Here is a 25,671-nt window from a genome sequence, read left to right as displayed (position 1 = left end):
TGTTGGGGTTAAAGGTGTGCACCACCTTGCCCAGTTCAGTACCAAGGGAGTTTGGTCAGAATAATCCCCCAGGCCTTGCCCACTGCATTTACGGATTGCAGGATTGCATTTAGAGTCTCCTCTATGGCGTTCCCATTTTCTCTAACTGCAGGGGCCACCCTTTCACTACTTAGAGTCTTTTATGTTCAACAAGCACATGCTGCATAATTAACCCTAGAATGCCAGTGCCCAGGTGCAGTCTTATGGTGATGCTGGAGCATCGGTGCACAGTGCACACATAAAAACTGTGTGGTGAAGCAGGATTTGGTGAAACACTGAACCAAAAGACAGAAAGCTGCCGGCCTTGAGCACACAGGGCAGAGAAAGCCAGAGCAGAGACACCAGGGCATCAAGTGGGTTCAGATTTATATTCTGGGGGGAAGATTTTCTGTTAGTCAGACATGGATTTTCACTTAGCTGGAGTTGATTTATTCAGTTTGCAAGCTGTCAGTTTCCCCACTGCTTTATTATCAAAGACTTGGAGACCATTGGTCGCTTTGAAGGGGGTTCAAAGCCGTTTTGATCTGGTTTTTAGAGATAATGTAGAAAATGGTTTAACAGGATGAAGTGGACTTCACCTCTCCCAGGTGGATTTTACATCTAAACCAAAGCCTTGAGCCCTGGCAGTCATTCAGGCCTGGTGCCCCGACACGTCCAGCAGGTCCAGTTATTCAGGGTCTGAAGAGGTTCTACCTGTATGAATCATGGGCGAGAGAAAAGAAGGAGACCAAGCAAGATTCAGTTGTCAAGATCTCCATTTATTAGGGTAATGGTTACAGCTTATATAGCCCTTGAATGAGGAACTTAGCTTGGGGTGGAGGGTAGGGGTAAGAAGGAACTTTGCCGGGGTAGCAAAGGTCACCAGTCAGCACACCTAGTGTAAGCAGAAACATTCTTTTTGTGATTCCATTAACAAACAGTTCTCAAGATAGTTGGGATGTGGGGCTCTCTGCAAACATCCTTAGGACAATGGTCCGTGCTATCATCTTTAGAACAATGGTACCTGACAGTGCCCCTCCCACTATTTCACAGCATACCCTCACATGTGGGGTTGTACCAAGCTCAAGGACAGTGGAGCCTGGAGGTGCTGCAGCTTGAGCTTTAAGAAGCTGGCTTGCTCTAGGGCCTTCCAGCTCTCTCATTAGGTTGCATCCATCAAACCGAAGGAACCAGGCAGGATCCAGAACCTGTTGCCAGAATTAATTCCAGGTGGACCGCTCATCCGCCAAGTGCTCCAAGAAGAAGTAAGCGCCTCCCTGAAAAAGAACACACACATACACATTTTAAAGATACTAGTTCTGGGAATACAGCTTTACAAGATGTGTGAAACATCAAATTTCAGTGCCTGAGGCCAACTTTGAGAATTCACTGGTAAATTATAATGGAGTTAGGTAATGGGTAGTGTAGTTTGAATTTCAGTCACATTTTATGCAGCACTAGCTGGGTAAGATAGCCCATGCCTGGAATCTCCACACAAGAGAGGCTAAGGCAGGATGATCTGAAGTGCAGTCACAGTGGGATCACATCTTCAGACCTGGAACTTGGTCTGTAGACTAGACTGGCCTCAAATTTAGAGATTTGCCTCCCTTTGCCTCCAGGCTGCTGGAATTAAAGGCGAGTGAGCGCCACCACCACCCAGCCAAATGGAGCTTTTTAAATGGAGCTGCCAATCTAAGAAATACACATATATTTCTGTGGTCATAGAGGATTCATAATCACTGAAATAGAAAGTGCTTAGTGTGGTCTACCCTTACCACACTCATCCTCTCAACAGGTTTAGTTGTAGCAGAACAAACCTACAATCCCCAGCACTCAGGAAGCTGGGTCAGGGGGATTGCTGCAAGCTTGAGGCCATCCTGGGCTACATCTACACTCTTTCAGACAACACAGCCAATCCTATTAAAATTTATTACTGCCATTACTGCCACTGTTTCTGTTTTAGTTTTGAGACAAGGTTTCATGGTACAACTTGATTGGCCTTACACTTGCAATAGCCCAGCCTGGCCTTGAATTCACAGAGATCCACCTGCTTTTGCCTCCCGAGTGCTGGGGTTAAAAGCAACGTGCCTTTTAATCTTTTAATGATGTCTGGCTCATCATTGTTTTTACCCATGAGGGAACTGAGTCCAAGAAACAGTCTATAAGTGTCAGAAAGGAATTCTAAACCTCTATATGTTACTCCAGAACTTTCTCAGAAACATGTTTATTTTTGAAAGTGTAGAAAATACAGAAATGTTTTAGAGCCAAATCACAGTGGCACACATCTGTAATTCCAGCACATGGGAGATGGCACATGGCAACTGTAGTTCTCTGAGAGAGGGACATCAGGATTAACACACAGCACAACTTCAGGTTCTACAGACAAGCCTTTATTCCACTTTCTCACACAGTATATATAGCCCTCAGCAGGGGAGGCAGAGCCAGCAAAAGCAGGAAGCTCATCACCATAACTCACATGGCTTAGGGGATAAACATCCTTTAAAACACTGCTGAAAACAACAGATTGTTCCTGTTTTTGTTCCTGTTTTCAGAACAACCAACCACAAGAGTGCACAACAGATCAAGTGAGGGTGCGAAGGCCTGTCCTCAAGGGACCCAACAAAAGTCATTTTTAGAAACATAGTAAGTTTGAGTCAAGTTTGTGTTACACGAGAACCTGTCTTAAAAACAACAACAACAACAAAAAAGGATTGGAGACATGACTTTAAAAAGTATTGGAGAGATGACTCAGGTTGAGAGAGCTGGCTGCTCTTGCAGAGGAAGGTTCTGTTCCTAGTACCCTTATCAGTTGGTTCACAACCGCACATAACTCCAGTTCTGGGAATCCAATGTTCTCTGGCCTCGATGGGACCTGCACACACATGGTGCATATAACTCTATCAAGTATGCACAGACATATACATGAAAAATAGAAAAAGAAGGAAAGAGAAAACCAGTTACAGTCTCTATTACATGTAAACTGGCAATTGTTCCTAACCACAAGCTGTTTATAATCTTTATTTTACTTCCTATCTGTTAGGCTTCTCCCAGTTTTTCACTGTAACCAGCATTAATGTCTACCAATCTTGGGAGCACTTGTAATTATTCCCAAACAGATACATTGTTTAAAAACAGGGCTGAGTCGGTGGTGGGTGCCTTTTAACACACCTTGCTAGAAGTTTTCAAATTGCCCTTTGGAAAAATTGACTCACCTTTACACTAGAGCTAGAAATGCCTGTGAAAGGTGTGCCTTAGGGTTTCCATTGCTACAAAGAGACCCCGGCCTGCTTCCCCCCTCTTCTCCTCAGCCTGGCGCTGGACACAGGGAGGGGCGCCCTCCTGCAGCAAGTAGAACACACTGTATGTACTGGCCAACCTTGATCCTCCTGCCTCTGCGGGCCCTAGAGCTGGCGCTGTAGGTGTGAGTCATGGCATCTAGCTAATATAATCACACTGTAATAAAATGACTGCTCATTAATGGGAAAAAGCAGTTGTTTCCATGAGCAAGCAAGGATGGATATCAACAGGCAGACCTAAAAGGAACCCAAGTACACAAGCTTTCTAGTAAAAAGATTTTCTATCTACTAAGAACCTTAAAGATAAGTGTATTTTTACCTGAGTGTTCATGTGTGAGTGCCCATGTGTAGGGCTTTGTGTGGAGATCAGAGGACAACTTCCAGTATATGGCTTCTCAGGGGCAGTCTCCACTTTTGACACAGCATTTCTCACTGGCTGGATTTCTCCACGTTGGCTAGGCTAACTGGCCAGTGGCCTCACAGATCTGCCAGTTTCCGACTCCCCTCTTCTGGAATTAGTGTGTGGGCACATGAATGTGTGCATACACACGGGTGTGGACAACAGTCGTTAAACTCAGGCAGTCTTTCTCCAAAAGGAGAGTCTACACAAGGAAACTTGCCAGGCTTCTCTTATTTTTGTATCTATCGTTGCTCCTTCACAATCTTGCTTTTTTACTGTTGCACTTTGGTCCTCAGGGTTCTGACTCCTGCTCTCATGTTTGCTACACAAATGCTTCATAAATGCATTAACACCAAGTCCCTCTTTTTGTTTAAATTTTTCATTACATTAATTTAGTCTGAGTGTGAAAACACAACTGTGTGTGTAAGTGTGTGCACACGTGTTCTCTTTTCCCACCATGTGGACCTCAGGGCAGCAGACTTGACCGCAGTGCCTTTGCTGGCTGTACTGTCTTACTGGTCACCTCCCCCTCTTCTGTCTTTTGTTGTTGTTATTCCTTGACTTTGAAACAACCTCACAACATCACCCAGTTGGTCTCAAGCTCACTACATAGCAAACTCATCCTGGCACTAGTTAGTCTTGAACTCCCAGTCCTCCTGCCTTGAATTGCCATTACAGGTGTGTTCCACCACATCTGGCTTCTACTCTTATCCTTTAAAAACAAACAAAAACAAAAACCTTTTAATTCACTAACAAAATGATCCCAGGCACTAACTGTAAGTGCTGGAAACACAGGAGCTGTTGAAGGAGAGTAGGAATCTACTTACAGGTGCTGTGTAGACTGGACTGCATTATTTCATTCATAATGCAAATGACACCCAGGGCGGCATTTCATCCTTTGGTTTTACTCAGCCAGTGATGGTAAGTGATATCACCTTTAGGGGAGAAACTGCACTTTGATTTTCACCTGCACCCCACGTGGGGCATAGACATGCTACCTGAGCAGCTCTGTGCATTTCCGAGGGAAGAAAGAGCCCATCTTCCTTTTGCCGGCATTTGTCATGCTACTCTGGCCCTGGCCACCCAAAGGCAGGGGTCCGGATAGAATTCAGTTTAGAGATGTAGTTATCCCAAATTATACAGAGAAGTTCAAATAAAACATATGTTTAAGAGTAGAAAACCACAGGGGGGCCGATCTATTGGGAGCTCACCAAGGCCAGCTGGACTGCTACTGAAAAAAACATGGGATAAAACCGGACTCTCTTAATGTGGTGGACAATGAGAGCTGACGAGAGGCCAAGGAGAATGGCACAGGAACTTTCATCTGGCGATGGATCGAGAGAGAGACAGAGACCCAATTTGGATCAACCGTCTGAGCTCTTAAGGTCCAAATGAGGAGCAGAAGGAGGGAGAACATGAGCAAGGAAATCAGGACCACGAGGGGTGCACCCACCCACTGTGACAGTGGAACTGATCTATTGGGAGCTCTCCAAGGCCAGCTGGACTGGGACTGAATAAGCATGGGTTGAAACTGGACTCTCTGAACAAGGCGGACAATGAAGGCTGATGAGAAGCCAAGGACAATGGCACTAGGTTTCGATCCTAATACATGAACTGGCTTTGTGGGAGCGTAGCCTGTTTGGATGCTCACCTTCCTGGACCTAGATAGAAGTGGGAGGACCTTGGTCTTCATGTAGAGCAGGGAATTTGGACTGCTCTTCAGTATCGAGAGGGAGGGGGAGTGGACTAGGGGGAGGAGAAGTGGAGTGGGGATGGGGGAGGGGAACAGGGGGAGGGGGCAATATGTGGGAGGAGGGGGAGGGAAATGGGAAACGGGGAGCAGTTGGAAATTTTAAGTAAAAAAGAATAAAAAAAAAAGAGTAGAAAACCAAATATCCTAGTAAAAAACGAAAAACCAAACATGTCATTTCCTCAGGCTAGGGCAGGACACAGGAAGGAAAAGCAGAGAGATGGGCTTTGCTATGTCTATGAATAGTCTGGGAGCTTGGCAGGGCGGGGCAGAGCAAACTTTGCATGGGTGTTGAGGTGCAGGCATGCAGCTGAAAACACATGGGACACGTGAGACTGTTGGAAGGGATATGTATGTAGAAAGAGAGTCGAGGGAGAGATCCTCAATGTCTAGGGACAGGGGCAGAAATGCCGAAATCCAGAAGATGACACTGGGCAGCAATATTTTCACTGAAGAGCTGGACCTGGGCAGGGTGTGGTGGTGCGTGTTTTTAATACAGTACTTGGGAGGCAGATTTCTGTGAGTTCACAGCCAACCTGGTCTACTTACAGAGTTTCAAGTCAGTGAGAATGAGACCTGGATACAAAAAAATGTTAAAGGGACCAGAGAGATGGCTCAGAGGTTAAGAGCATTGTCTGCTCTTCCAAAGGTCCTGTGTTCAATTCCCGGCAACCACATGGTGGCTCACAACCATCTGTAGTGAGGTCTGATGCCCTCTTCTGGCCCGCAGACATATGCAGACAGAATATTCTATACATAATAAATATTTTTTTAAAAAAAAAAGACTTGGGGAAAAAGCACCTTCAGGAGCTGGGCTCCCCTATCAGCCCACTTTCATTTAAAAAAAATTAAAAAAAAAATGTTAAAGCCATTGCTGTGTAACTTGGGTGCATTTCTTAAACCTCTTTTCTGGAAGGATGATCATAAGTATCTTCTTAAGAGGGTCATGCTTAGGGTAAACTGAGGCTGTCATGATGATCTTGTTTCCATTAAGCAACCATAGATGCTAACAAAGACAACCGAGGCCATGTCAGTGTGTGTGAGGCGTGGCTACCTGCATAGTCTCACTGTGCACCTGTCCTTGTGCCAGAGAGACTATGCTGAGCCCTCAGCCTCCGAAACTTTCACTGGGTTTATGTGTTTACCACCACACCCAGCCAACTTTTTAATAGCTACAGCGTTCCTGACTATGTGACTCCCATCCACAGACAGGTTTTCTCCTGTTTCCACTAATGCCAATGCTCCATTAATGACTATCCTTGTGATGGACAAGGTTTTGCACATGTGTAGCTGTAGATAAATTTCTAGTAGATAAAATTATGCTCACTTGATACTTTGATATGTCTAGTGTCTTCAGAAACTTTTGCTGTATTATGAGGGACCCTTCCCAAATCTACTCCAGTACAGACAGTGTCACAGTTAAAAACGGCCTCTAGGTCTTTCTCATACAATGGTAATTTTAATTTATGTTCCTGATCTTGCCCAGTTGCTCATCTTGGTTTTTTTTGTTGTTGTTGTTTACTCTGACCAGTTTTAAGAAACAAAATCATTGTCCTTAGTGACTTGCCAATTTTTGTTTGTTTTGATTTTTGAGACAGGGTCTTGGTGTGTAGCCTTGGCTGGCCTAGGCTTCACTATGTAGACCAGACTGGCCTCAAACTCATAGAGATCAGCCTGCCTCTGCCTCCCCAGTGCTGGCACTTGTAATGTTTTTTAATTTGGGGGGCATGAACCCTTCAGCTGTTCTGGGAGCTACTGTTACCAAGTTCAACATTTGAGCTGTCCTGCAGGCTCTTGCCTCTGCAGCAGCTTAGAATTTTTTACATTTTGATTTGTCAGTCCTTACCTTTGTCGTTGTTCGCCACTCTTTTTCTTTAAAAAAAAAAAAAAAACCTTCCTTATTTTTTTAAGTGTACCTTTTAGTTTAGAATATACCGAAAATTGACAGGACCACCCTTGGGGTTAGGGTTAGGGTTAGTCCTCCCCCTTCTGTCACTCACTGGCCTCAACACTCTGCACACCTCCTGCAGAATTTTCTCCTGGTTCTTCACCGAGAAAAGCACGAGGGTGCTGACCACCACGTCCATGGAGCCATCAGCCAACTGGCTCATGTTCTCCCCAGCACCCACAACGAACTACTCGAACTGCAGCTGCTGGTTCTCTGAGATGCTCTTGAACAAGAACTTCTCAAAGTTGGGATTAGGGTAGACACAGGTCACCCTGCATCAGGGGGATAGAACTTAAAGTTGGCTCCAGGGCCGCAGTCCACCTCCAGCAGCAACAGCTTCCCAAGGGGCCACGAACTCCTGCAGGTTGCTGAAAAGCTCTTTCTTTTTTTCTTTTCTATTTATTTATTTATTTATTTATTTATTTACTATTAAATTTTTTTAATTAAAAATTTCTGCCTCCTCCCTGCTTCCCTTTTACCTCCCCCTCCCCTCACTCCCCACACCCCACTCCCCTTCCCCTCCCTCTCCAGTCCAAAGAGCAGTCAGGGTTCCCTGCCCTGTGGGCAGTCCAAGGACCTCCCCCCTCCATCCAGATCTAGGAAGGTGAGCATCCAAACTGGTTAGGCTCCAACAAAGCCACTATACACAGTAGGGTCAAAACTCAGTGCCATTGTCCTTGGCTTCTCAGCAGCCCTCATTGTCCACCATATTCAGTGAGTCCGGCTTTATCCCATGCATTTTCAGTCCCAGTCCAGCTGGCCTTGGTGATCTCCCAATAGATCAGTTACACTGTCTCAGTGGGTGGGTGCACCGCTCGCAGTCCTGACTTCCTTGCTCATGTTCTCCCTCCTTCTGTTCCTCATTTGGACCTTGGGAGCTCAGTCCAGTGCTCCAATGTGGGTCTCTGTCTCTATCTCCATCCATCGCCAGATGAAGGTTCTATGGTGATATGCAAGATATTCGTTAATATGGCTATAGGATCGGGCCATTTCCGGCTTTCTCTCCTCAGCTGCCCAAGTACCTAGTTGGGTACATCTCTCTGAACCCCTGGGAAACCCTCTAGAGTCAAGTCTCTTGCCAACCCTTAGATGGCTCCCTTAATTAAGATATATACTTTCCTGCTCCCATATCCATCCTTCCTTTATCCCAGCCATCCCATTCCCCCAAGCTCTCCCTATCCTCCCATTCTCACTTTTCTCTCCCCAGCTCCCCATTCCCCCATCCCACCCCACCCTCCAGTTCACAAATTTTTGTCGGGCAATCTTGACTACTTCCAATATCCAGGGGGATAACTGTATGTTTTTCTTTGGATTCACCTTCTTATTTAGCTTCTCTAGGATCACGAATTATAGGCTCACTGTCCTATATTTATGGCTAAAAACCAATTATGAGTGAGTACATCCCATGTTCATCTTTTGGGTCTAGGTTACCTCACTCAGGGTAATGTTTTCTATTTCCATTCATTTGCATGCAAAATTCAAGAAGTCATTGTTTTTTACTGCTGAGTAGTACTCTAATGTGTATATATTCCTGATGGAGTTGGGTCTTGTATTAATCTGTTGCTTTCATTGGTTAATTAATAAAGAAACTGCCTAGGCCCATTTGATAGGCCAACCCTTAGGTAGGCAGAGTAGACAGAACAGAATGCTGGGAGAAAGAAGCCGAGTCAGTGAGTCGCCATGATTCTCCCACTCCAGACAGATGCAGGTTAAGATCTTTCCTGGTAAGCCAGCTCATGGTGCTACACAGAATATTAGAAATGGGTTAGATCAATATGTAAGAGCTAGCCGATAAGAGACTGGAACTAATGGGCTAGGCAGTGTTCAAAAGAATACAGTTTTCCATGTAATTATTTCGGGGCATAAGCTAGCCATATGGGCGGCTGGGTGCCGGGGACACAGCCCTGCAGCTCTTATAACAACAGAGTGGTGCCCAATGTGGGCGGCTGGGTGCTGGGGACGCAGCCCCGCTGCTCTTATTACAACAGAGTGGCACCCAACGTGCTAATGAACTCCACGTAAAACCTGAGAGGGCTTAAAAAGGACACAGAGAAAATTTAAGACAGCTTTTTGCTGTTTATGGGTTGCGTGCGGCAAAGAAATTGTCCTGACTCATCAACAGGAAAAAACTGGCTGTTTTAAAATGCCGGCTTTCTAGGCTGTGCCGCCATCGTGATCTCTGTCTGGCTCCTGCTGGAGACAGAGCTTTTGAATGGAGCATTTGGAGTAAAGTGCTATGGCTTGCTTGATGGCAATGTGGACTGCTGTGTGCCTGGAACTGTGTGTGGCTCAGGGGCACCAAATGGCTCTGAGGCAGGAGGGCTCAGCTCCACCATGCTGAACTGTGCTGGTCTCAGGCAGGAACTACCATAATTACCATAATAACAGCGCAGTTAAGGTTTGGACTTAGCAGGACTTAGCAGGTGGTACCATATTATCTGTACATGGTGCAACTTAATTTTTTAAGAAATGCTTAACAGTTTAATAAATGCTCCTGGATAGTAAAAAAATTACAGATTCACAATATAACTGATTCAGACACTGTTGGATAAATGTACATAGGCTTGAGAGAGAGAAAAATATATATATAAACAATAAAGTTAATGTCTTAAAAAAAAGGGTAAAGTCTTTAAAGGGACAGAGTACAGATAGTTATAGATTAAAAGAAATAAAGAAAAATAAGCCACGTAAAAATGGAAAATTCACAGAGAGTCTGGATTCTTTGTATTATTGTGTTTTCTTTAAAATTTTTGACTGTGAAGGAGCTAAGTGCAGAGAGACATTTTATTATATGGGCTGCCAAGCTAAACCAAAATGGATATAAGGGTATTATGATTTCAGAATATGGGTCTAAGGATATGATGCTTTGGAGAGGGTCTTCTTTTGTTTTCACAGAGGATGAGACTCTGTGGATTGTGTCTATCCCAATATGGTATGATAGACCACGCCCTCCTGAAAGGTTGCTGTGAACACCTTCAGAAAATTACTTCATTCAACTGCCGACTGAGATGACCCTGACACACAGGTTACACCATGAAAGATCTGAATACAGCGCCCCCATTCAGCAGGAAGCAGTTTGGAGAAAAAAAACTGCGCCCATGTTCCCAAATATTGTTTATAAATGTTCTTTTACATTTAAAGGGGGAAATGATATAGATATGAATAATTTGTATTGGTATAGATTTTAAGGTCAATTTTGTTATATGTATATGTATTTCTGATCTTGATTAAGGTATTGTGATTGTGTAGTTCATTTAAAAATGTAATGTATAATTAGGAAATAAAGGTTGCTAATGGATAATCATAAATAATAGTCAAGCTTGTAGTCACGTTAGTTAGATTTTCTAGGAATATAGAGATATATTTCAGTTGGATAGGCATTCTTCATATCTTTCAAAGACTACAGAATATGGCATTTTAAATATTTTAATAATTTAGGGCTTTTCACGACAGTGAGACACGTCTGCTCCTGGCAGCACCAATCTACTTCAAGAGGAAGATGGGCATTGAAGAGGCTCCTTATGGAGTTGGTTAGTCATTTGGGCAAGAAACTGCTCTTGCCTGGACTGTTGCATAAACTGGACACAGAGAACCCACAGAAAGAGGGCTACTGAACTTGCCTAAAGATGAGATGGTCTTTCGGGGTTCCTGATCTATGAAAGAGTCTATGACACATTCTGCAGGACACAGCAGATAGTGACTGAACTGTCCTTGAAATTTCCTGCTTCATGGAAATGTCTACTGGATACTATGGGTCTGTAGGCTGAAGGTGGATGCCCCAATGCTACAAAAGAACTTTGGGTGACTGTCCAGGCAGCAAGATATCTCTGTCATTTCTGGAGTTTTGGATTTCTTGTTTACTTAGGTAATATTATATCCTTCTGGAGTCTTTGATGGAGTTGAAGAATGGATAGATAGTTATAGTTTTCCTTAGTTATGATAAGAGATAAAATAGATGTAAATATTGTAACTGCAATTCTTGCTTGATAACTGTTTTGTTATATGTAATCTTACTATGTTAAAGTGAAAGCCTTTCTTTTCTGTTTAAACGGAAAAAGGGGAAATGATGGAGTTGGGTCTTGTATTAATCTGTTGCTTTCATTGGTTAATTAATAAAGAAACTGCCTAGGCCCATTTGATAGGCCAACCCTTAGGTAGGCAGAGTAGACAGAACAGAATGCTGGGAGAAAGAAGCCGAGTCAGTGAGTCGCCATGATTCTCCCACTCCAGACAGATGCAGGTTAAGATCTTTCCTGGTAAGCCAGCTCATGGTGCTACACAGAATATTAGAAATGGGTTAGATCAATATGTAAGAGCTAGCCGATAAGAGACTGGAACTAATGGGCTAGGCAGTGTTCAAAAGAATACAGTTTCTGTGTAATTATTTCGGGGCATAAGCTAGCCATATGGGTGGCTGGGTGCCAGGGACGCAGCCCCGCCGCTCTTGTTCCAACATATTCCACACTTTCTTCATCCATTCTTCCATGAAAGGGCATCTAGGTTGTTTCCAGGTTCTGGCTATTACAAATAATGCTGCTATGAACATAGTTGAACAAATACTTTTGTAGTATGATAGGGCATCACTTGGGTATATTCCCAAGAGTGGTATTGCTGGGTCGAGGGGTAGGTTGATCCCAAATTTCCTGAGAAACCGCCATACTGCTTTCCAAAGTGGTTGTACAAGTTTGCAGTCCCCCCAGCAATGGATGAGAGTACCCCTTTCTCCACAACCTCTCCAGCAAAGGATATCATTGGTGTTTTTGACTTTAGCCATTCTGACAGGTGGAAGATGGTATCTCAAAGTTGTTTTGATTTGCATTTTCCTGATTGCTAAGGAGGTTGAGCATGACCTTAAGTGTCTTTTGGCCATTTCAACTTCTTCTGTTGAGAATTCTCTCTTCAGTTCAGTGCCCCATTTTTTAATTGGGTTAATTAGCATTTTAACATCTAGTTTCTTGAGTTCTTTATATATTTTGGAGATCAGACCTTTGTCTGTTGTGGGGTTGGTGAGGATCTTCTCCCAGTCAGTGGGTTATTTTTTTGTCTTAGTGACAGTGTCCTTTGCTTTACAGAAGCTTCTCAGTTTCAGGAGGTCCCATGTATTCAATGTTGTCCTTAATGTCTGTGCTGCTGGGGTTATATGTAGGAAGTGGTCTCCTGTACCTATATGTTGTTGAGTACTTCCCATTTTCTCTTCTATCATGTTCAGTGTGTTCAGACTGATATTGAGGTCTTTAATCCATTTGGACTTGAGTTTTGTACATGGTGAGAGATGTGGATCTATTTTCATTCTTCTAAATGTTGCCAACCAGTTCTTCCAGCACCATTTGTTGAAGATGCTCTCTTTCTTCCATTGTATACTTTTAGCTCCTTTACCAAAAATGAGGTGTTCATAGGTTTGTGGGTTAAAATTCAGATCTTCTACTCAATTCCATTGATCTACTTCTCTGTTTTTATGCCAGTACCAAGCTGTTTTCAATACTGAAGCTCTGTAATAGAGTTTGAAGTCAGGGATGGTAATGCCTCCAGATGTTCCTTTATTGTGTAAGATTGTTTGGGCTATCTTGAGTTTTTTGTTTTTCCATATAAAGTTGATTATTGTCCTCTCAAGGTTTGTGAAGAATTTTGATGGGATTTTGATGGGGATTGCATTGAATCTATAGATTGGTTTTGGAAGAATTGCCATTTTTACTATGTTGATCCTCCCAATCCAAGAGCAAGGGAGATCCTTCCATTTTCTGGTATCCTCTTCAATTTCTTTCTTCAAAGACTTAAAGTTCTTGTCAAATAGATCTTTCACTTCCTTGGTCAGAGTTATCCCAAGATATTTTATGCTATTTGTGGCTATCGTGAAAGGTGATGCTTCTCTAAATTCCCTCTCTGCATCATTATCCTTAGTGTATAGGAGGGCAACTGATTTTTTGGAGTTGATCTTGTATCCTGCCACATCACTAAAGGAGTTTATCAGCTGTAGGAGTTCTTTGGTAGAGTTTTTGGGGTCGCTTATGTATTCAATCATATCATCTGAAAATAATGACAGTTTGACTTCTTCTTTTCCAATCTGAATCCCCTTGATCCCCTTATGTTGTCTTATTGCTATTGCTAGAATTCAAGCACTATATTGAAGAGGTATGGAGAGAGTGGACAGGCTTGTCGTGTTCCTGATTTTAGAGGGATGGCTTTGAGTATCTCTCCATTTAATTTGATGTTAGCTCTTAGCTTACTGTAAATAGCTTTTATTATATTTAGATATGACCCTTATATCCCTAATCTCTCCAAGACTTTTATCATAAAGGGATGTTGAATTTTGTCAAATGCTTTTTCAGAATCTAATGAAATGATCATATGGTTTTTTTCTTTCAGTTTATTTATATGATGGATTACATTGATAGATTTGTGTATGTTGAACCAGCCCTGCATCTCCGGGATGAAGCCTACTTGATCATAATGGTTAATTTTTCTAATGTGTTCTTGGATTCGGTTTGCCAGTATTTTATTGAGAATTTTTGCATCGATGTTCATGAGTGAGATTGACCTGTAATTCTCTTTCTTGGTTGGGTCTTTGTGTGGTTTTAGTATCAGGGAACTGTAGCTTCATAAAAGGAATTTGCCAATGACTCTTCTGTTTCTATATTGTGAAATACATTAAGGAGTATAGGTATTAGCTCTTCTTGGAAGCTCTGTTAGAATTCTGCATTGAAACCATCAGGTCCTGGGTTTTTTTGGAAAGGAGGTTTTTAATAACAGTTTCTAATTCTTCACGACTAACAGGTCTATTTAGATTGTTCACCTGGTCTTGGTTTAGCTTAGGTATATGGTACTTACCTAAAAAGATGTCCATTTCTTTTGCATTTTCCAGTTTTGTGGCATACACGCTTTTGTAGTAATATCTAAAGATTCTCTGAATTTCCTCTGTGTCTGTAGTTATGTCCCCCTTTTCATTTCTGATCTTATTAATTTGCGTGTTCTCTCTCTGCCGTTTGATTAGTTTGGATAGAGGTTTGTCAATCTTGTTGATTTTCTCCAAGAACCAACTTTTTGTTTCATTGATTCTTTGGATTGTTTTCTGTGTTTCTATTTTGTTTATTTCAGCCCTCTGATTATTTCCAGTCTTCTACTCCTCCTGGGCGCCTCTGCTTCTTTTTTTCTAGAGCTTTCAGGTGTGCTGTTAAGTCTCCAATGTGTGCTTTCTCCGTTTTCTTTAAGTGGGCACTTAGTGCTATGAACTTTCCTCTTAGCACTGCTTTCATCGTGTCCCATAGGTTTGAGTATGTTGTCTCTTTATTTTAATTAAATTCAAGGAAGACTTTAATTTCTTTCTTAATTTCTTCCTTGACCCATGTGTGGTTCATTAGTTGACTGTTCAGTTTCCATGAGTTTGTCGGCTTTCTGGGGGTAGCCTCATTGTTGAATTCTAACTTTAATCCATGGTGATCCAATAAAACACATGTGGTCATTAAAATTTTTTTGTATCTGTGGAGGTTTGCTTTGTTACCGAGTATGTGGTCAATTTTCGAGAAGGTTCCATGAGTTGCAGAGAAGAAGGTATATTCTTTCCTATTTGGGTAGAATGTCCTATAGATGTCTGTTAAGTCCATTTGCTTCATTATCTCCATTAATTCTCTTATTTCTCTATTAGGTTTCTGTCTGATTGACCTGTCCATTGGTGATAGAGGTGTGTTGAAGTCTCCTAATATTAGTGTGTGAGGTTTGATGTCTGCCTTGAGTTCTAGTAATGTTTCTTTTACATAAGTGGGTGCTTTTATATTAGGGGCATAGATATTCAGGATTGAGACTTCATCTTGATGAATCGTTTCTGTTATGAGTATAAAATAACCATCTCTATCTCTTCTGATTGATTTTAATTTGAAGTCAGATTTGTTAGAAATAGTATGGCCACACCCGCTTGTTTCTTAGGTCCATTTGCTTGAAAAACTTTTTCCCAACCCTTTACTCTGAGTAGATGTCTATCTTTGTGGTTGAGGTGTGTTTCTTGTAAACAGCAGAATGTTGGATCCTGTTTTCTTATCCAATCTCTTAGCCTGTGCCTTTTTATAGGTGATATTAATGACCAGTGGTTGTTGACTTCGGTTGTTATTTTTTTTTGGTAGTACAGTTTGTATATTTCCCTTCTTTGAGTTGTGCTGGTGAAGGGTTGCTAGTTGTCTGAGTTATTGTGGGCAGTGTTGGCAATGTTGGATTCCTTGGGTTGTGATTTTCCTTCTATTACTTTCTGTAAGCTGGGTTTGTGGCTATGTATTGTTTAAATTTGTTCTTATCCTGGAATATTTTGTTTTCTCCATTGATAGTGAAGAATAGCTTGGCTGGGTATAGTAGTCTGGGCTTGCATCCACGGTCTCTTAGTTTCTGCAGTACCTCTATCCAGGACCTTCTGGCTTTCATGGTTTTCATAGAGAAGTCAGGTGTAAGTCTGATAGGTTTACCTTTATAAGTAACTTGACCTTTTTCCTTTGCAGCTCTTAATATTCTTTCTTTAATCTGTATGTTTTGTGTTTTGATTATTATATGGCGAGGGGACTTTTTGATCCAGTCTATTTGGTGTTCTGTATGCTTCTTGAATAATCAAAGGAATATCTTTCTTTATGTTGGGAAAGTTTTCTTCAATAATTTTTTAAATAAATTTTCTGGGCCTTTGAGCTGTAATTCTTCTCCTTCTTCTATCCCTATTATTCTTAGGTTTGGTCTTTTTATGGTGTCCCATATTTCCTGAATGTTTTGTGATGAGAATTTGTCGGATTTGCTGTTTTCTTTCATCAGTGTGTTTATTTTCTCAATGGTGTCTTCAGAGTCTGACATTCTTTCTTCTATCTCTTGTATTCTATTAGTTATGCTTGTTTCTATAGTCTCTGTTCGTTGCACTAGATTTTTCATATCCAGTCGGCCCTCAGTTTGTGTTTTCTTCCTTGCCTCTATTTCAGTTTTCAATTCTCGAACTGTTTCCATTACCTGTTTGATTGTTTTTCCTTGTTTTCCCAGGGTATCCTTTATGTATTTATTTATTTCTTCAAACATTTTGTTATACTTCTCATCCATTTCTATATGGGCGTTTTTACATGCTGTTTAAGGGACTCTATCGCTTTCATAATGTCATTTTTTCCCCTTCTTCTGGATTAGGGTGTTCAAGACCTTCTGTTGTCTGATCACTGGGTTCTGGTGTTTTCATGTTGTTTTTCAGATTGGTGGAGGAATTCTTGCCTTGGCGCCTGCCCATCTCTTCCTTCAAATGATATCCTATAGATCAACCACTCTGATGGGTCCCCCAGAACAGAATCAGGTTCCTTTGGACCTCGTTAAGATAGGGCCTGGCTTGCTGCAGACAGGCTATTGAAGCAAAGCAATTCCCGCAGGCCCCTTTGCCCTCAGCACCCTGTCCCAGCGCCCAAACAGGCAGAGCTGGCGGGTTCCGCCCAGCCCCGCAGAAAGGAGGAAGAGGGGGGGAGGTTTCTGGGTGCAAACAGGGATGGATTAGGGAAAGAGAGGCCCCAGCAGAGGGGAGCAGCCCCTGCTGAATGACCGGGGAGTGAAGGGGGTCGGGAATGTCCCTGCTCTGTTTCCGGGCTCCTGCTGAGAGCACACTCACCAACCACTCTGATGGGTCCCCTGGAACAGGATCAGGTTCCTTTGGTGGCCAGGAACCTTGCTAAGAAAGGGCCTAGCTTCCTGTGGACAGGCTATTGAAGCAAAGCAATTCCCGCCGGCCCCCTTGCCCTCAGCACCCCATCCCAGCGCCCAAACAGACTGAGCTGGCAGATCCCATGACCCTGCAGAAGGGAGGAAGAAGGGAGGAGGTCAAAGCTCTTTCTTTTTGCTTGCCATCTGCTGGTTGTATATCACTGAGAACTGCGACAGCGTGTAGGGAAAGCACTTCTTGCTTATTTGGTTCCACATGCCTAAAAGGTTCAACAGATACATGGGTAACGCCAGAATGCCGACAACCAGCCAGAGGACCAGGATGGCAAGCTTCATCAGAGCGAATGGTGGAGAAAGGGCCACAGCTGGGAACAGTCCCCTTGTGAAGCAGGGCGCAGGCTCTGGGCCACGTTCCAGAGCCAATCAGGAAGGAAGGTGGCATCTGCCAAGCAGAAAAAACAAAACCCAAGATTCCCTCCCTACCCCACCTCACCCCACCCTACTCCACCTACCCCACCCAGGAGATAAGGCAGAAGTTGGCACAGCTGGGAGCTCAGTGGCCCAGGGCTTTCCCTCGTGTTTCCTCAGGAGAGTTGCAGCCAGAACTCCAATCTGGTACTGCCGGGCCTTGTTTGGGTCTAGAGGTAGTGGCAGGTTCCTGCTGTGGTTTGTTATAAACAGGGTTCTTTCACCTCGCCCACTCAGCCAGTCAGCAAGTCTGTCCTGAGGAAAATCACTGCGTGGACTAGAGCACCACGGGGATGCTTGATTGAGACCCCTCTATCATAATTTAGTCTCCACCTTTCTCCTCTCCCCACTGCACCCCACACAGGACACAGGTCCTGTTTTCTTTTCTTCTTCTTCTTCTTCTTCTTCTTCTTCTTCTTCTTCTTCTTCTTCTTCTTCTTCTTCTTCTTCTTCTTCTTCTTCTTCTTCTTCTTCTCCTCCTCCTCCTCCTCCTCCTCCTCCTCCTCCTCCTCCTCCTCCTCCTCCTCCTTCTTTTTTTAGGTTTTGATTTTTTGAAACAGGGTTTCTCTGTAGCTTTGGTTCCTGTCCTGGAACTAGGTCTTGTAGACCAGGCTGGCCTCTAACTCACAGAGATCCGCCTGCCTCTGCCTCCCAAGTGCTGGGATTAAAGGCGTGCTCCACCACCGCCCGGCTTCTTTTTCTTTTAAATAAAGGAAGTGAAAGTGATTTCCGCCTAGTTTCAACCAACAATTTCCCAAGTTCTTTTCTAAATGGAGGCTTTAACAAGTTAATAATTAATCAGAGGGATTTCTGCTAAGTCACTGTTTGACCCGTCTGTCGTTTAAAGTGTAATTGTCTTTCTTCACCTTCATTATACTTGGCTATTACATAACAGCCGAGCAGAGTAAACTAGTGATCAGGATATTCACATTTGCACCACGGTGGGCCTTACAAACCCACCAGTTTACAGCTGCAAGAATCTGTCTTGATGGGAGTGTTCTGGGTTTTTTTGTTTTGTTTTGTTTTTTTGTTTGTTTGTTTGTTTTTTGTTTTTTGTTTGTTTGTTTGTTTTTCCAAAGGCAGGGTCTCACTCCTTAGACCAAGCTGGCCTTGAATTCTTGATCTAGTTTTGACCCTCAAGTGTTGAGATCACAGACCTCTGTCACAAAGGCCGTGCTGCACGGACTTCTTGGATTATTTTTTGAGTCACAAATTCCCAAGAAGATAAACTGCTCTTAACTCGTTTGCTTTTGTTTCTTCTGAGTGCTCGAACAGGTATTAATGAAATTAAGTGAACCATCAAAGCGATACTAAGTGAAACGCGGAGCTTTTGATATGTGAATGGCAATAGAATCATAGACACAACTAGAAGAACTGAGAAACTAATATATTCACGCAGTTCTGCAAGTCTGATCAAGAAGTCACTCCACCGGTTTTCAGATGAAATAGAGTGATCCAGCCATAGCATCTGATAATTGGCAGGGCAGTGTCGACATCAGAGGAGAGAACAACTCACATTCTAAAGCACAAGAGTGCTAGGGATGAGTGGAACTGTGTTATCTTTTTGATCTTTCTTTTATTTGATGGTGGACATGGATGGTACAAAGGCTTGAGCCCAGGGCCTCATGCACGACAGGCAACTACTTGATTACTGATCCCTAACCCAGGGAGGGGTGTGTGGGGGTGATTTAAAGTCTACTCACATTTATATAAGCTACACTTATACAATTACAACAGCAGGACCTGGTGGCACACACCTTAATCCCAGAACTGAGGAAGCAAAGGCAGGCAAAGGTGTGTGAAGTCTGTGAGACCAGGCTGATTTACATAGTGGCACAGGAGATTCTACTATTCCCCAACTGTAGAATTGAGAGCCCTGTCTTAAAAACAAAAAACAAACAAACGAAAGTATTATAACAACTATTCCATGTTGTATTGCAACACACATGTGCACATGTGTGTGCTAGAGCACATGAAGTTATTTTTTTCATTTTTAAATTTTATTTACTTGTTTTTTCAAGACAGGGTTTCTCTGTGTAACTCTTTCTGTCCTGGAATTTACTCTTTAGACTAGACTGGCATGGAATTCAGAGATCTGCCTGCCTCTGCCCCCCCCACACACACACAACAAAGTGCTGGGATTAAAGGCATGTGCCACCACCACTGCCCAAGTTTTTTTTTTAATTGCATGTTCACATGTATGCACATGTCAAGCACCCAGGTAGAGGGACAAGTTTCAATAGCAGGGAACCCTCCACTTTGCTGAGGGAGAGTCTCTTGTTTCTATGCTGTGCTGAACACCCCAGGCCAACTGGCATACTGGCTTCTAGTAATTCTGTCATTGCCTTCTGGATCACTGTAGGAGTGCTGGAATTGTGGGTGTACAGCACCCATTTACCTGGGTTACTGGGTACACCACTAGTGCTTTTATGAACTAAGCCAGGCACACTTTTTTTGCATTTTTTTTAAACTATAGAGCCATATGGTTGCTGGAAATTTAACTCAAGACCTACGGAAAAGCAGCCAGTGCTCTTAATCACTGAGTCATCTCTCCAGCCCCATTTTTGTTTCTGTTTCTGAAAGCAGGTGATGGATTCAAGGCCATGCCATTTTATTGCTTCCCCGTCACACCCTACATTTGTTTATCTCATCACTTGTTGGCATATGACTAGATTATTTCCAGTTTGGAGCTATGGAAAATTAAGCTATTATCAGGTTGAGCCTGGTGGTGCCACCTTTAATCCCAGAAGAGGCAGAGGCAGGGCAATGGTCAGTCTGTTCTACATAGTGAGTTCCATGGCAGCCAAGGAAACACAGTGGGAAAGCCTGTCTAAAATGACAAAAACATCCTTTCTACCATTGTGTGTGTGAAATTGTGTGTGTGCACTTGCTTTTGAGTGCACACAACACATACTACAACTGTGTTAGTTTCTATTGTGATAAACACCGTGACCAAAGCAACTTATGAAGAAAGCATTTAATTGGGATTACAGTTTCAGAGGGGCAGAGTCCTTGTTGGCTGAATAGCAGTCTGGTGAGAATTGAAGGTGTCATGGTGGCAGGAATACCTGAGAACTCATATCTCAAACTGTGCGCATGAGACAGAAAGACTCATTTATTTATTTATTTATTTATTTATTTATTTATTTATTTATATTTATTAAATATTTCTGCCTCCTCACCACCACAGCCTCCCATTTCCCTCCCCCTCCCCCGATCAAGTCCCCCAAAGAGCAATCAGGGTTCCCTGCCCTGTGGGAAGTCCAAGGACCTCCCACCTCCATCCAGGTCTAGTAAGGTGAGCATCCAAACTGCCTAGGCTCCCACAAAGCCAGTACGTGAAGTAGGATCAAAAACCCATTGCCATTGTTCTTGAGTTCTCAGTAGTCCTCATTGTCCGCTATATTCAGTGAGTCGGGTTTTATCCCAAGCTTTTTCAGACCCCGGCCAGCTGGCCTTGGTGAGTTCCTGATAGATCATCCCCATTGTCTCAGTGTGTGGGTGCACCCCTCGCGGTCCTGAGTTCCTTGCTCGTGCTCTCTCTCCTTCTGCTCCTGATTTGGACCTTGAGATTTCAGTCCGGTGCTCCAATGTGGGTCTCTGTCTCTGTCTCCTTTCATCGCCTGATGAAGGTTAATATTCAGGAGGATACCTATATGTTTTTCTTTGGGTTCACCTTCTTATTTAGCTTCTCTAGGATCACGAGTTATAGGCTCAATGTCCTTTATTTATGGTTAGAAACCAAATATGAGTGAGTACATCCCATGTTCCTCTTTTTGGGTCTGGCTTACCTCACTCAGGATAGTGTTTTCTATTTCCATCCATTTGTATGCAAAATTCAAGAAGTCATTGTTTTTTACTGCTGAGTAGTACTCTAATATGTATATATTCCATACTTTCTTCATCCATTCTTCCATTGAAGGGCATCTAGGTTGTTTCCAGGTTCTGGCTATTACAAACAATGCTGCTATGAACATAGTTGAACATATACTTTTGTTGTATGATAGGGCATCTCTTGGGTATATTCCCAAGAGTGGTATTGCTGGGTCCAGGGGTAGGTTGATCCCGAATTTCCTGAGAAGCCGCCATAGTGATTTCCAAGGTGGTTGCACAAGTTTGCATTCCCACCAGCAATGGATGAGTGTACCCCTATCTCCACAACCTCTCCAGCAGAGGCTATCATTGGTGTTTTTGATTTTAGCCATTCTGACAGGTGTAAGATGGTATCTTAATGTTGTCTTGATTTGCATTTCCCTAATTGCTAAGGAAGTTGAGCACAATCTTAAGTGTCTTTTGGCCATTTGAACTTCTTCTGTTGAAAAGTCTCTGTTCAGCTCAGTGCCCCATTTTATAATTGGATTGATTAACCTTTTACGGTCTAATTTCTTGAGTTCTTTGTATATTTTGGATATCAGACCTTTGTCAGTTGCGGGGTTGGTGAAGATCTTCTCCCAGTCAGTGGGTTGCCTTTCTGTCTTAGTGACAGTGTCCTTTGCTTTACAGAAGCTTCTCAGTCTCAGGAGGTCCCATTTATTCAATGATGCCCTTAGTGTCTGTGCTGCTGGGGTTACACGTAGGAAGTCATCCGTTAAAGGCTAAGCTCACAACCAGAAAGACTCTTAAATGGCATACATGTTTTGAAACCTCAGGGCCCACCCCTAGTGACATACTTCCTTCAGTGAGACCACACCTCTCCCTCCAGTATGGTCTCACTATGTAGCCCTGACTGTCCTGTAATGATCAGGCTGGCCTGGAACTTGCAGAGATCTGCCTACTTCTTCCTCCTGAGTGCTGGGATTAAAAGTATAAGGCCACACCTTCTAACCCTCCCTAAACAGACCATCAATGGGTACCAAGTATTCAAACACCTAAGACAGTGCATATGTGAAGGACAGGGGACAACTTTTGGGAATTAGGTCTCTGGCTCTCCATTAGGACCAGCAGCAATGCCTTCCGTCTACTAATCCATCTTACTATCCCATCCCCAATTGTACTGTTTTATTTTTGAGACAGGGTCTCATGCAGCCTAATTGATCTCAAGCCTCATTATGGAGCTAAGAATGAGCTTGGACCCCTCCTGCCTCCACCCCCTGAGTGCTGGGTTTGCAGACCTCTATCACCATACTAGCTTTAAAGATAGTGTCATATATGCTCAGAACTTAAGCATGATTCATGGCTATTTTTATACTATTTTCAATTTACATTTTTATTTCTATGTGTGTATTTGTGTGAATGTTATATAATGGATATGTGGGTGCCCAAGGAATCCAGAAGAGGGTATCAGATCGTCCCAAGCTGGAGTTCCAGGTGGCTGTGAGCCATCTAATGTGGGAGTTGGCACTCTCTTTCCACTGTGGGAAAGGGGACTGGACGGGGCTGTCCAGCTTGTCCAACAAGTGCTGAGAGCACTGAGCCCTCCCACTAGCTCTCTTCTCACTTTTTTTTTATTTTTCAAGACAGAGTTTCTGTATAGCCTTGGCTGTCCTGGAACTTGTTCTGTAGACCAGGATGGACTCAAACTCACAGAGATACACCTCCCTCTGCTTCTTGGGAGCTGGGATTAAAGGTGTGCGTTACCACTACCCAGCTCCCACCTTACTTTTTGAGACAGGGTTTCTCACTAGCCTTGGCCATATAGGCCAGGATTGTGGCTCATGAACACCAAGGACCTATCTGTGTCTACCTCGTGAGTGTTGGGGATTGCAAGTACATCTATACCCAGCTTTTTTCTTTTAATATGGTTTGGGGGAATTAAACTCAGGTTCTCCTGTGCCAAGGCAAGCACTTTCCCACCTGTACTATCTTGCTAGCCCCTGTCTCAAGATAGCTTTCTCTTAAGTTCACAGGTAGGCCAGAGGGGTCACTAGAACAAGATATTTAAGTCCCTGTTCTAGGGACTCACCTGGGTCTTCAGCACTGCCCACAAGAGTAATAACAGCAGAAATGAAGCCTGATAACAACCCCTCACCTTCCAGCAGTTGACATGTGCATTGGCTAGTCAATTCTAGGAGCATAAATACTTATATTTTCTTAGTAATTTAATTCCTTTATCATTAAATAAGGACTGTGTCGTCTGTGACAGGTTTTTTACTTAAAGTCTGTTTTGCAAACACACTTTCTTTGGGTTAAATTTACCTGATATGTTAAAGCTCAGGTGTATAGTTGGCTTTCGTTTTTCCCCCTTTCAAGGCAGGGTTTCTCTGTGTGGCTCTGGCTGTCCTGGAACTTCCTCTGTAAACCAGGTTGCCTCTCCTCCCTGAGTACTGGCATTAAAGGTGTGTGTCACCACTGCCCAGCCGGTTGAATTTCATTTTTTACCCATTCAGCTCTTCTTTGCTTTTGGGTGAGGTGATGTTGGATTCCCCTCTGTATGCTGTGAATACCATTGGTTAATAAAGAAACTACTTGACCTGTTGATAAGGAAGAACTTAGGTAGGCAGGGAAAACTAAACTGAATGCTGGGATAAAGGAGGCAGAGTCAGGAGAAGCCATGTAGCCTCACCAAAGACAGATGCTGGAACTTTACTCAGTAAACCACTGCCACATGGTGATACACAGATTAATGGAGATGGGTTAAATTAATATGTAAGAGTTAGCCAATAAGAAACTAGAGTTAATGGGCCAAGAGTGTTTTAATAAATACAGTTTCTGTGTTCCCCAATAAACATTTGTTTATAGGATAGGGTTGCACTCTGCTGCTGAATACTGTGGAAGAAGTTGTGAGCTCAGCAAGGAGGGGCTGGGCTAAGAGGATGGAGTACTGGCTGGCTTGAGCTTCCTAGTGAGACCTGTCACAGTAGAGAGACCTTCCCTATTAGGTCCTGTGTATTTACAGTTGCTACTTCTTCTAGTGGATTGAACCTTTTATTATTATACAATATTCCTCAGCATTCTGATAATTTTATTTGATCTGGTCTAATTTATAATATTAATGAAACCATTCCTGCTTGCTTTTCCATTCTAGATTTTATTTTTATTTTTATTTTACACATATGAGTATTTTGCCTGCATATATATTTGTGTACCATTTGCATAAAGTTCTCATGGAGGCCATAGAAGGCATCAGATTCCTCAGAAACTGGAGTTACAGACAGTTGTGAGCTGCCATGTGGGTGGTGGGACTTGAACCTGGGTCCTCTGAAAAACCAGCCAGTGCTCTTAACCACTAGGCCATCTCCTTGGGTCCCAGATTTTTTTAAGTTATTATTGTCTTGAATCATAGTTTCTGGGGCTATAAGATAGAGTGTTGTTCATTACAGAGTTTCTCTGAGGATACATTTTTCTCCTGCAACATGGTTGACTACATGTGTACCAAAACAGCCCAAAGAACACCATGTAACATGAACCTAGTGTAACAATGCTTCCAATCTTCCTATCATATCTGAACTGTGCTGTGGCTGTGGGAATTCCATGCTGTTATGAGTCATGGAGCTCCAGCTTTATGTGCATCTTTCCCTGATCAGTTTGGCTCTTTGTTTTCCCTGAAGTCCATAAAACCACTAGAATCAGTGCTCTGTTAGGCTTGACAAACACACTTATGCTTAACATTACCTCTGTGCTCCAGTGTCCCTCCCAAATTCCTATCTCCCCTGGGCTCCATCCTTTTAAGACTTCTTGTTATTGTGGGCTGGGGTATGTGCACACAATGGTGCAGGAGTGAAAGGCAGAGGTCAGCTTTATGGAGTTGGCTCTCTCCCGAAACTCAGCCTGTCAGTCTTGCTTGGAAAGTCCCTTCACCCACTGGAGCCATCTTGCCTGTCCCGTATGCTCCTTTCCTGTCCTATGTATCCTTCCTGCTGGGTGGAAAGGCTCAGGTGTGTTTGTGGTTTCCCATGTTGGACCATCAGCTTTATCTGAACTGTCTGATGGTGTCACTGCTCTCATCTTGCAGATCATGAAGCTATATGGCCCTGTGATGGGTTGTACAATAGAGAGGAGAAAAGATAAGACTGAAGCTGACTTGAAAACTTGACATGTGCTTAGATGACTGACTGTAGTAGTTAGCTGTATAACTTGGGTGTGAATGTAATCTCCTTAATCTTCACCGTATTCACTCGTGTTAATAGTGCATTTCAGAGTATGGCTGTCCTGGAACTTGCTCTGTACACCAGGATGGCCTAGAACTCACAGAGATCCCCCT

General features: G+C 43.1%; 1 pseudogene; it reads right to left on the bottom strand.

Moving 5' to 3' along the window:
• Positions 1 to 1,060: 1,060 nt before the first annotated feature.
• Positions 1,061 to 17,399, bottom strand: LOC130868106 (N6-adenosine-methyltransferase TMT1A-like; annotated as a pseudogene).
• Between the last annotated feature and the right edge of the window lie 8,272 nt (positions 17,400 to 25,671).

The sequence above is a fragment of the Chionomys nivalis genome, chromosome X, assembly GCF_950005125.1.
Source record: "Chionomys nivalis chromosome X, mChiNiv1.1, whole genome shotgun sequence".
Lineage (NCBI taxonomy): Eukaryota > Metazoa > Chordata > Mammalia > Rodentia > Cricetidae > Chionomys > Chionomys nivalis.
The sequence above is the reverse complement of the archived record's forward strand: the minus strand, read 5'-3'. Positions and strand labels throughout refer to the sequence as shown.